Source organism: Talpa europaea (assembly GCF_964194135.1).
Source record: "Talpa europaea genome assembly, chromosome: 10".
NCBI classification, from domain to species: Eukaryota; Metazoa; Chordata; class Mammalia; order Eulipotyphla; family Talpidae; genus Talpa; species Talpa europaea.
In genome coordinates, this window is record NC_140077.1 from 28604345 (window position 1) to 28613792 (window position 9448).

Sequence of the window (9448 nt, forward strand, 5' to 3'; positions counted from 1 at the left end):
ATGTAGGTATTACAACTCAGAAATCCCTGCAAAATTTCTTCTTGAACTACCTGACAGTCCCTAATTCACACCTTGAAGTCAGATGATTTCAAGCTGGGCAGGGTGGTGAATCCATCCCACATTCATAAACAGCTAGCCATGAAGTGTGGCTCAGTGTGATTACTAAACCCTGGACCTCGATTTCTCATGCCACTTTGAAATTTTCTGCAAGTTTGATTTTATGATGAGAGATATATTCCAGATTTTCAGTTTTGAAGTAAACTTCCTTGTAGGTTTTCAAAGAACATTGCCAAGAAACTGAACTCTAATGAAATGTCATCCTTAGGGGCCAGTCTTGCTTTGGGAAATGTCCACTGAAAGGATGCGCTCAGAGGAATTCAGACATCTTTAGATCTCTGGATCCTGTCCAACTTGCACATAGGCCCATTTGGCACCGGTCATGCTCCAGCTTTCCCACAAAGCTCTGGAAGGGCTCCAGGAGCTCATTTAAGCTCTACCTCTACATATGGATCTGAGCACCAGAAAGAAATCATGGAGGAAACTGACCTCCGAAGCCTTAGCCACAAAAGAGACCTCAAGGATATGGAAAGGGACAAGTGTGTCTGCTGTGGTCATTTATCCAGCAAATAGGGGAGTCAAACTCAAGTCAGGGGCTTCCCTGTGTTCAGGATCCCAAAGAGGAGTGAGACAGACATTTGACAGTGACTCCCAGGTGTTGGTATTCAAAGACACTGGCTACAAGAGTCTTCCACAAACTGAAGATTGCCAGAGAAAGTGAGAAATAGAATAAGTGTGTCTATGTGCACACAACACAAAAGAAATTCATAGAAAGAGCTTATGGTTGTCCTTCAGTAGTCAGTGATGAACAGAAGGAAACCTGAGTTCAAATTCTCTGACGCCAATCTAAGGTGAGGTCTTTAGCAAATCTCTTACATCCTCTGGACCACAATTTCCCCATCTGTCTGGTGAGGACACTATATGAGGTAGTTCCTTTAAGTTATTTTTGGCTCTTTCATTTAAATGGGCTTAAGAATAGTGGGAGAAAATCACACTTCAATTATATTCAGATTACAAAGCACCAGTGATCAAAAGTTCATCACAAGTAGAAATAATATAAGTGCTACAGATGTCTATCTGCTTTCCTTTCAAAGAAGCTAAATTGTGGCGCTTGAGTTTTTTCTGTCTATGAGGCATAAGTTTTCTTTTACAGAATATTGGCAATTGTAAGATAGAGGTAAAAAGATGTGGACACTTCCAAGATGAAGTTAGTATCTTTAGTTAATATTAAATCAATAGAAAAAGTTGAATATCTCAGAAAATGAGCAAAAGATGTGAGTAATAAGTTACCAAAGATCAAATGACCAATTAACATGTAACTATTTAATCTTACTAGCTATCATTTAAATGCTAATTTAAAATATACAATATCCATATATTGTTAGTAAAATGAATCATATACTGGTAGAACTATATGTAAGTTCTGTTATCAACTTTCAGAGAATAATTTGACAATATAAACCAAGAATTTGAAATGTAGTTAAGTCCTTTGACTCAGAAATTCTGTTTTACAAAATATGTTTTGAAGAACTAATTAGAAGTGTGCATAAAATGTACGTAGTAATGTTTATTGAAGCACTTTTCAATAATAAAATATCAAAAACAATTTAAATCACTAAGTTTATTTTGACACATCCAAATTATCTCATTTAAATTTTTGTTTTTGAAAAACATTGAATAACCTTGAAATGCTACAATATAAAATGGAAACAAGTATATATATAGCATAATTCCAATTCTATAGTTATAAAGTCTAATATGGAGATTTATTTTGTTTTACTTTACTGTTCTCCAAATTCCCAACAATTAATATGTATTACTTTTATTATCATAAAAATAAATATTATTTTTAAATGAATCAACAGTGAAAAACCCTTTGGTAATATCTACTGGATCTTAGCAGACTCCTATGCTATGAATGAGCAATTTCATTCCTAGGCAAATGCTCAATAAAAATGCATACATGCGTTCACCAGTATCCTAAAACATTCATAATGGCGCTTTTTTTTAAAGATTTATTTATTGTTATACAAGAGCAGGAGGGTGAGAGGATTCACCAGAGACAGAGCAGGGAGCAGAACAGACAGACAACTGAAATACACTGCTGAGGGGAGCGGGCAAGACAGGAGAGGTCTGTCACGCCATGTGGGTATCTCCCCAGCTGGCTGGGAATCAAACCTGCGCTGCGGAGGCTATGGACAGCCTCACAGCGCTGCGCTCAACTGGGGAGGCCCCATAACAGCACTTTTTATAAAAGTGCTTTTGATCAATAGCTCAGCACTGTTCAAATGCCCATTTGTAACAGAATTGGTGAATTAAGGTATAGTCACCCAACCATGCACCAAAAGCAATAAGAATGAATGATGCAAAATTTTACATAATACAGATGAATCTCACAAATATCATAAATTAAATAAAAGAACCAGACACAAAAGAGTGATTTATGATCCCATTTATACAAGAAAAACTGGCCAAAGTAATTGAACTGTTACTCTAGTGAGATGTTTAAGGCAGACAGTATGAAGTTTTCTGGGGTGTTATCATGGTTGGTGTCTCCATCTCTGTGTGTATAATCCTTGAAAATCCACCCAAGTATTCATCTCTCTCTCCTTTCCTGTATGTTTATAATACTTTAAAAAGGCTTAAAATAGATTAATAAAATATGCAGTTAATATGATGGGAGAAGTGGAAAAATATGGAAGAAGAAGAAAGTAGAAAGGTGAGAACAAGCACATCACTTTGGTGCATGAGGGAATAATACCTTTCCACATGAAGAGTAAAAGGTTGGGGAGGAAAAGGATAGGCAAGGGGAAGCCCGGTGAGAGGGGAGGAGGCAGATCCTGCATTATTCTGCAGTTTGCACAAGAACCTTGGCAGGCGCCCTGACCCCGCTGCCAACTCCTCTAACGCATACCACTTCAATGACACTCTTCTTACCTTGGCCATTCCCTTCATCTGGAAGACTTGCTTTTTCAAATCTGTGCTTGGTTCACTCCAAGTCTTTATCCAGGTATCATCTTCTCCAAAGGATCATTCACTGACTGCTTATTTAAAAGAAATAACCTCCCTCCAATCTCACAATCATTCACTAGTCCCTCGTTCTCCTTTCCTTGATCTCATAGGGTTATTGCAATGTGTGCATCCGCACACAGAGTAGAGAAGGTATGTAGACAGATATAGGCACATAGGTTCAGGTACAAGTATAAGTTGAGATAGAGACATTTCTTGTTCCCCTAGATTCAAAGTTTCATAGGTAATTTACCTTGTTCCATTTTTCTTTCCCTAAAGCTGTGAATAGTTTCCCCAAATTAGTGTTTGATAGATACATATTGACTGAATATTGATCCCCGTGACCCCATTTTGAAGGTGCCCATGGCATGAAATGGAGATGACTTTTCTTGGTGAGCGTTCCCCGTGTTCTTCTCTCCATGGCAGCTCAAGAGTATTCTGAGCACAGGGTAAGGCCACGGTTGCAGCTTCCCAGGATAATTGGAAACAGACGCAGCAACTACACACACTAAAGTTAGTAAAGTGATTGTTTGGAGAATGATAGAGCCCCGAGTACCCTTGTCTTTTTGTTGAGCAATCTGAGCTGCTGGGCACAATTCATACAAAGGGTCAGCACCAAATGTTTCAAGAACTCCACTTGAGAAATAGTAGATGAACAAAGGTCAAGACAATTTGAGTCCATATGGACCTTTTTACTATAGGGAACAGTGTAAATTGTTGTGAACTGTTCTCACGGGTTTGTGTGTAGTCCAGATTCAAGAATTCCCAGAGTATTTGGTTCACATGTTATTTCCTTGCTTTCATATTGAGTTACAGCAGCTCGGAGGCAGAAGCCTGAGGTCCTAGTTGCAGCCTGTGCCAGTTCTGGAAGATTATGTTAATAATTTACCTATATGTCAATTTTGTGGCTCATGTAACTACCTCATTTGACTTTTACCACAACCCACTGCAGTGGAAAGGACAGGATTTAAAAGTGTTCCCTTTTGCTGATGCAGGGTCTAAACCTCACAAGGGGTAGGTGCCACTTGCCCAAGTGCTGGTGTCATTCTTATTAGGACAATTGTCCCGCAGGGCCAGATGCACCTATCTGGTCATCACCTGTTGAGATCAGGTGGCTGGTAAATATTGTCTTTTTATTTTAAAATATCCTTAAGTCTTTCTATTTTAAAATATCCATAAGTTGGGCCTCCCCTGGTGGCACAGCGGTTGAGTGCTGGTCTGCGAAGCTGTCCGCAGCCTCTGCAGTGCCAGTTTGATCCCCTGCCACGGTGAGGGTCCCACATGGAGCGCAGACCTCTCCTGCTGCGCCCGCTGCTCCCCTCAGCAGTGCATTTCCTCAGTCTGCCTGTTCTGTTCCCCGCTCTGGCTCTGGTGAATTCTCTCATGCTCCCATGCTTCTGACTGTACCCAGTGCTTGTATAAATAAATAAATTAATTTAAAAAATCTAAAAAAATAAAATATCCATAAGTTCCTTCATATTTTGCAAATTTTTCCTTTTCGTACCTCCTCTGTCCTTCCAATGCATAGTCTGGTTCCTAGACTAAAAGTATATATATTTTGAGTGTCCTTACAATTCTCATGAGTCTTGGTCTCCGTAAGACAGAAATAGGTCTGCAAAGGACAGACAGAATCTCACTGTTCAGTCAAGGCCCAGCCATATTCTCAGTAAGTATATCTAAGCCCCACTTACCTCCAGGACTCTGCCAAATAATTGTGTGGCTAACATCTTGGAGGAATTAGTCAAGTTTCCTAAAATGCCAAAGAGTTTCATTAGGTGCCATGAATTTGGGGAGTGCCTGACTTAAATAATGCAAGTCTCAGTTCTTTCACTGTCTATGGAGACTCTTTTAAAATTTTCATAATCACTTTCCTTAAAAGGTCAATTCTTTTTGTCTTGCCTGAATATCAAGAGCTCTAATTGTGAAAATAGGCAGAGTATACTCTAGCTATTCTTCCTAAAATAGCACCATAAATCTCTCCCTGCCCCCCCCCCCACTCAGTTCATCCTGTATTTTTTTCTCAAATTTTTTTGATTTGCCAATAATATATATAACTATGTAATTTGGGAAGCACAACTTCACACTTCCATTTATGTGCATCCTTCACTCACCCTCCACCAAAGCTCCCTTTCTTCTCCTATCTCCTCCACCCTGCCACCCGCCCCCCTATCATCTCTGGTAACAAGCACGTTTCTCACAGAATTTTTTGTGCCGTTTTGCCAGTTTGTTTTCTTTAGTTATTTATACTGCACAAATGACGCCCCAGGCCTGCCCAACTCTAGGCAGGTCATCTGCCAGCTCATCAAGCTCTGAGGCTATGAAACCCCAGTGCTTTGGGAGTCCCCTTGGCACCAGCAGGGAGTCACTGAAATTAGTCTTGCTCTGTGTCCCATAATTTTCACTGAAATTAGCCTTGCTCTGTGTCCAGTAATTTTCAGGAGCCTCTACTGCATGGTTTGTAGTCTTTACCTATCCCTGTTTACTGGGCACGTAGGATTTTGTTTCCAGGTTAAAGTCCAGTTCTCCCACTGGCATTATAACTACTCTTGACTTTGAAGGTCATTTGACTGGGCCTCTAAGTGTTTCCCATCCAGTACCTGCTGTTTCCCGTCCTAGACCCAAGATAGGTCAAATCATTCAGCTCGAACTCCACCACTAGCCTGGAGCCTCTGCCCAGGAACCCCTGATGCTGTTACCTTCACCCGTTATTTAGAGCTTCTGAGATACTACCACCAGTCTGGACACTGATGTTTTCTACAAACTTGTGATAGAAGTGATTGGGTATGTCCCTTATGGGTAGGAAACAGACCTACAGCCAAAAATGTCCTTTTCACTCTGGAATCATTTTCACCAGTTGTTTCTCATGACCAATAAGTCTCGTGGATGAGCCTATATTTGTCACAACTCTATCCTCCCCCACTTTTCTGCTGCCTGTGAAACCCTAGCCATCAGAAATTTCCATGCCTAATTCACATCTTCCAGAAAGCTGCTGCTGCTCTTTCCTTTGAGTGCCCTGAGATTGTACAGTCTTTGCACAGTAACTTTGTCCTCCTTATATTGTAGTCACTCATTCATATACTTTTTTGGATCATATTATTGGAATAAGAACTCATTTATATACTAACGGCCCATATTTATCCCATCCTGGCTCTTCCTAATTAATGCTCTGATGCTTTGGTCTCCCTCATTTTCCACTGAATGGCGATCAAGGGCACTGGGTTAATAAAAAGAAGTTCTGATCCTGAGAATGAGTGATTGTTTGGAAGTTTCATGATGTTTTACCTCTGCTGCTATAACAGATACCACAGTCTGAATGGCTTAAACAACAGAAATTTATTTCTCACAGTTTAGTAGGAGACTGGGAAGTTCAAAATCAAGCTGACAGATCTGTTGTCTGGTGAGGGTCCATTTCCTTCTTCTCAGATCCTCATGTGTTGGAGAGCAAAGAAAGAGATTCCAGATACCCTCCTATTTTTACAAGGGCATTCATCTCACTCATGAGGTCTAAACGCTCATGACCTAACTATTTCCCAGGGGCCCCATGTCCAAATACCATCACTTTGGGGATTCAGCTTCAGCATATAAATTGGGAAATCTATAGCACATGACTTCCAGGCACTTAACTGTTATCTGGGGTGTCAATATGTCCTGGAAATCCCCTGGGGATCGCCACGTGGTCGGGGTTTCTTAGGTGGCTGAGTTCAGAAAACATTTAGCACACTATTCAACACTAGCACACTCACTCACTCCCAGCAGTGCTTCCCTGGGAATACAGAAGTGCATTGCACACGATCTCACAGTAACTTACAAGACACATTAATAACTCTCGGTATGATAACAGGGCATGCAAAAATAGAGAAAACTAGAGATATATTGGGGCAGAGAGAAAGGGAACATTTAATCCAAACTGGAAGTGTGGGAATATTTTCTGTATAAAGCGATACCAGAGGTAAGGTTTTCCAGGATAATTAAAAGTTAAATCAGAAAAAAAAAAAATGGGAGAGGGAGGAGCAGTGTGAAAAGCTTGTCAGTGCTAGGGGTTAAATTATGTTGTCCAAAAGATGAAGAATTGTGTCGTCCAAAAGAGACAGGTATTTAATTAACTTAGTTAAAGGTTAATTAAGTTAAAAGTTAATTAAAAGTTAATTAACTTAGTTAAAATGAAATCATTAAGATGGGTCCTAAGCAGATGTAACTAGTGTCCCTAAATAAAGTGGAAATGTAGACACCCATAGTGGGTGTCATAGTGTCCCTAAGTAAAGTGGAAATGTAGACAGCAATAGTGGAAGAATGCCATATGAACATGAAAACAGCCAAGGTTGAAGAGGCCTGTAACTAATTCTCCCTCTTCTCCCTCAGAAGGAGCCACCCCAGCCTACACTGTGATTAGAGTTCTAGCCTCTGTAAGTGAGACATTAAATCTCTGTTGTTTAAATTACTCAGTTTGTGGCACCTGGTAAAATAATACACAGGGTGAGCAATCCAGGATGATACCACGTCAGGCACGTGATCCTCAATCCCACTGGACAGGCCAGGGACTATTTATGCCTCATGCCTGTTAACATATTCCCTGGACAGGTCCTGCTGCTCACCACTCCCAACTTGCCTGGTCTGCATCTCCCCCTCACTGCACTGCTCTCCTCAGAGTATGTCCAGGTCCTCTTCCAGATGGCCAGTGCCTCCTTCTCTCACCTCCACTACCTGCTTACCTTGGCCCCATTTTGGCACACCCCCACTGGGGCTCTATCTGGCCTCAGTTCACCCCCCTGGCTTCTACTTCTCTTTGCCCAAATGTTCTTCCCTTCATCTCTCTACCCAGCACTTGAAGTATTTACAGGGAGCTGTGCAGGATAAGTCCATGGGGAGAAGTCACTGGGCTGAGATGAAGAATTGATGAATGCTCTTATTTCCCACATGCAACATTCAGCCATTTGTGATCACTTCTTTCCTCATCATCATTGTTATCTACTCACATAGACAGCAATGGTGTGAAGAAAAACACTTAACACCTTCTAAAAAATATTCTGATTAAGAATGTTCAGCTTTTAAGCTTATTCCCTAAGGTCATATCCTATTCTTGAGAAAGGATGAATTCAGGATGTTGCTATCTATGGGTTTTGGTCCACTAAATATGACCTTTTTATTATCTTTAGGAAGCTGGGAATGAATAAACAAACACATGTCTGTTCCTACTTAGAGCTGGATGATTTGTCTCTATAAAATGGCCCATCAGCAATCCTTTTATTACTTTGCAGTACTTAGGAGCCATTGAGGCATTTTTCCATCATTAAACTGAACCACATGATTCTTCCTGCTGGGTCTTCAAGCACAGCAAGAGGAGTTCTCAAGGGAAACTGCTCATCTGCCCTAATTCTATGTTTGATCATCTCTTCTGTGCACATTAACAATCCATCAACAAGGGACTTAGTCTTTTGATGAAAAGAATGGACAACATGGATGCTACTCCTTTATATAAGTGCAGTAATGGAAGTTTCCATGGTGACTCTGTATGTCTCAGTCAGCACAACCGATCCTCAACCAGAGACATTTGTGGGCTTTTGAAACAAGCAGAGAGGTGCCACTGTATGCCAAGTGCTCTTCTTCTCTCAGCTCCCCCAATGGCTCTCACAGCAGGCCTACTTGTTTCAAGTTTCCAGCCCTCTAATTCTTCTTAACTTGTTTTCAGAAGTTATCCTTCTGTTATCCTCATTCTTTTGCTTGGCTGCTGAGGTAGATCTTTCTCAGTCAACCAAAGTCCTTGGAACCTTTGAATTCCTGCCCTACCCATCTTGAATGGAACTCTAGCTCATGTGACTACAACAAACTTCTTTTACCATATCTTTCTCTAGGTAGAGGTTGACCGGTTGACCCCTCTCCCATGTTCCCAGGAAGAGCTCATTCTAAGGAGATATAACTAAAACAGGAGTTGTTTGTTTGTTTGTTTTTTAAAACAAACTTTAAGTATACTTATGCATTTTACTCTTTAAACACTGCTTTTCCAAAGATACAAGGAACATAGAGATATACTCACATAATACATTTCCAAATGTTAAATTTGGAATTCATCTCCTTAGTTACAACCACCACATTTCATGTGCTCAAAGCCACATGTGGCTAGTGGTTACCATGTTAGACAACTCAGATTATAGAACATTTCCTTTTTCTTAGAAAGTTACCCTTTAAGCAATGTACTATCTCACTAAAACCATCACCCTGTAATAACAAAACACTTCTTTTTGCTCAGCTTTTCTACTTCCATTTCCATTTGTTTAAAGATATTTTCTGATTGCATTTTTGATTTCTTCTTTGACCCATTGTTTGTTATTCAGGAGTGTATTGTTTAATTTCCACATGCTTCTGATTTTTCCAGCTTTCTGCCTGT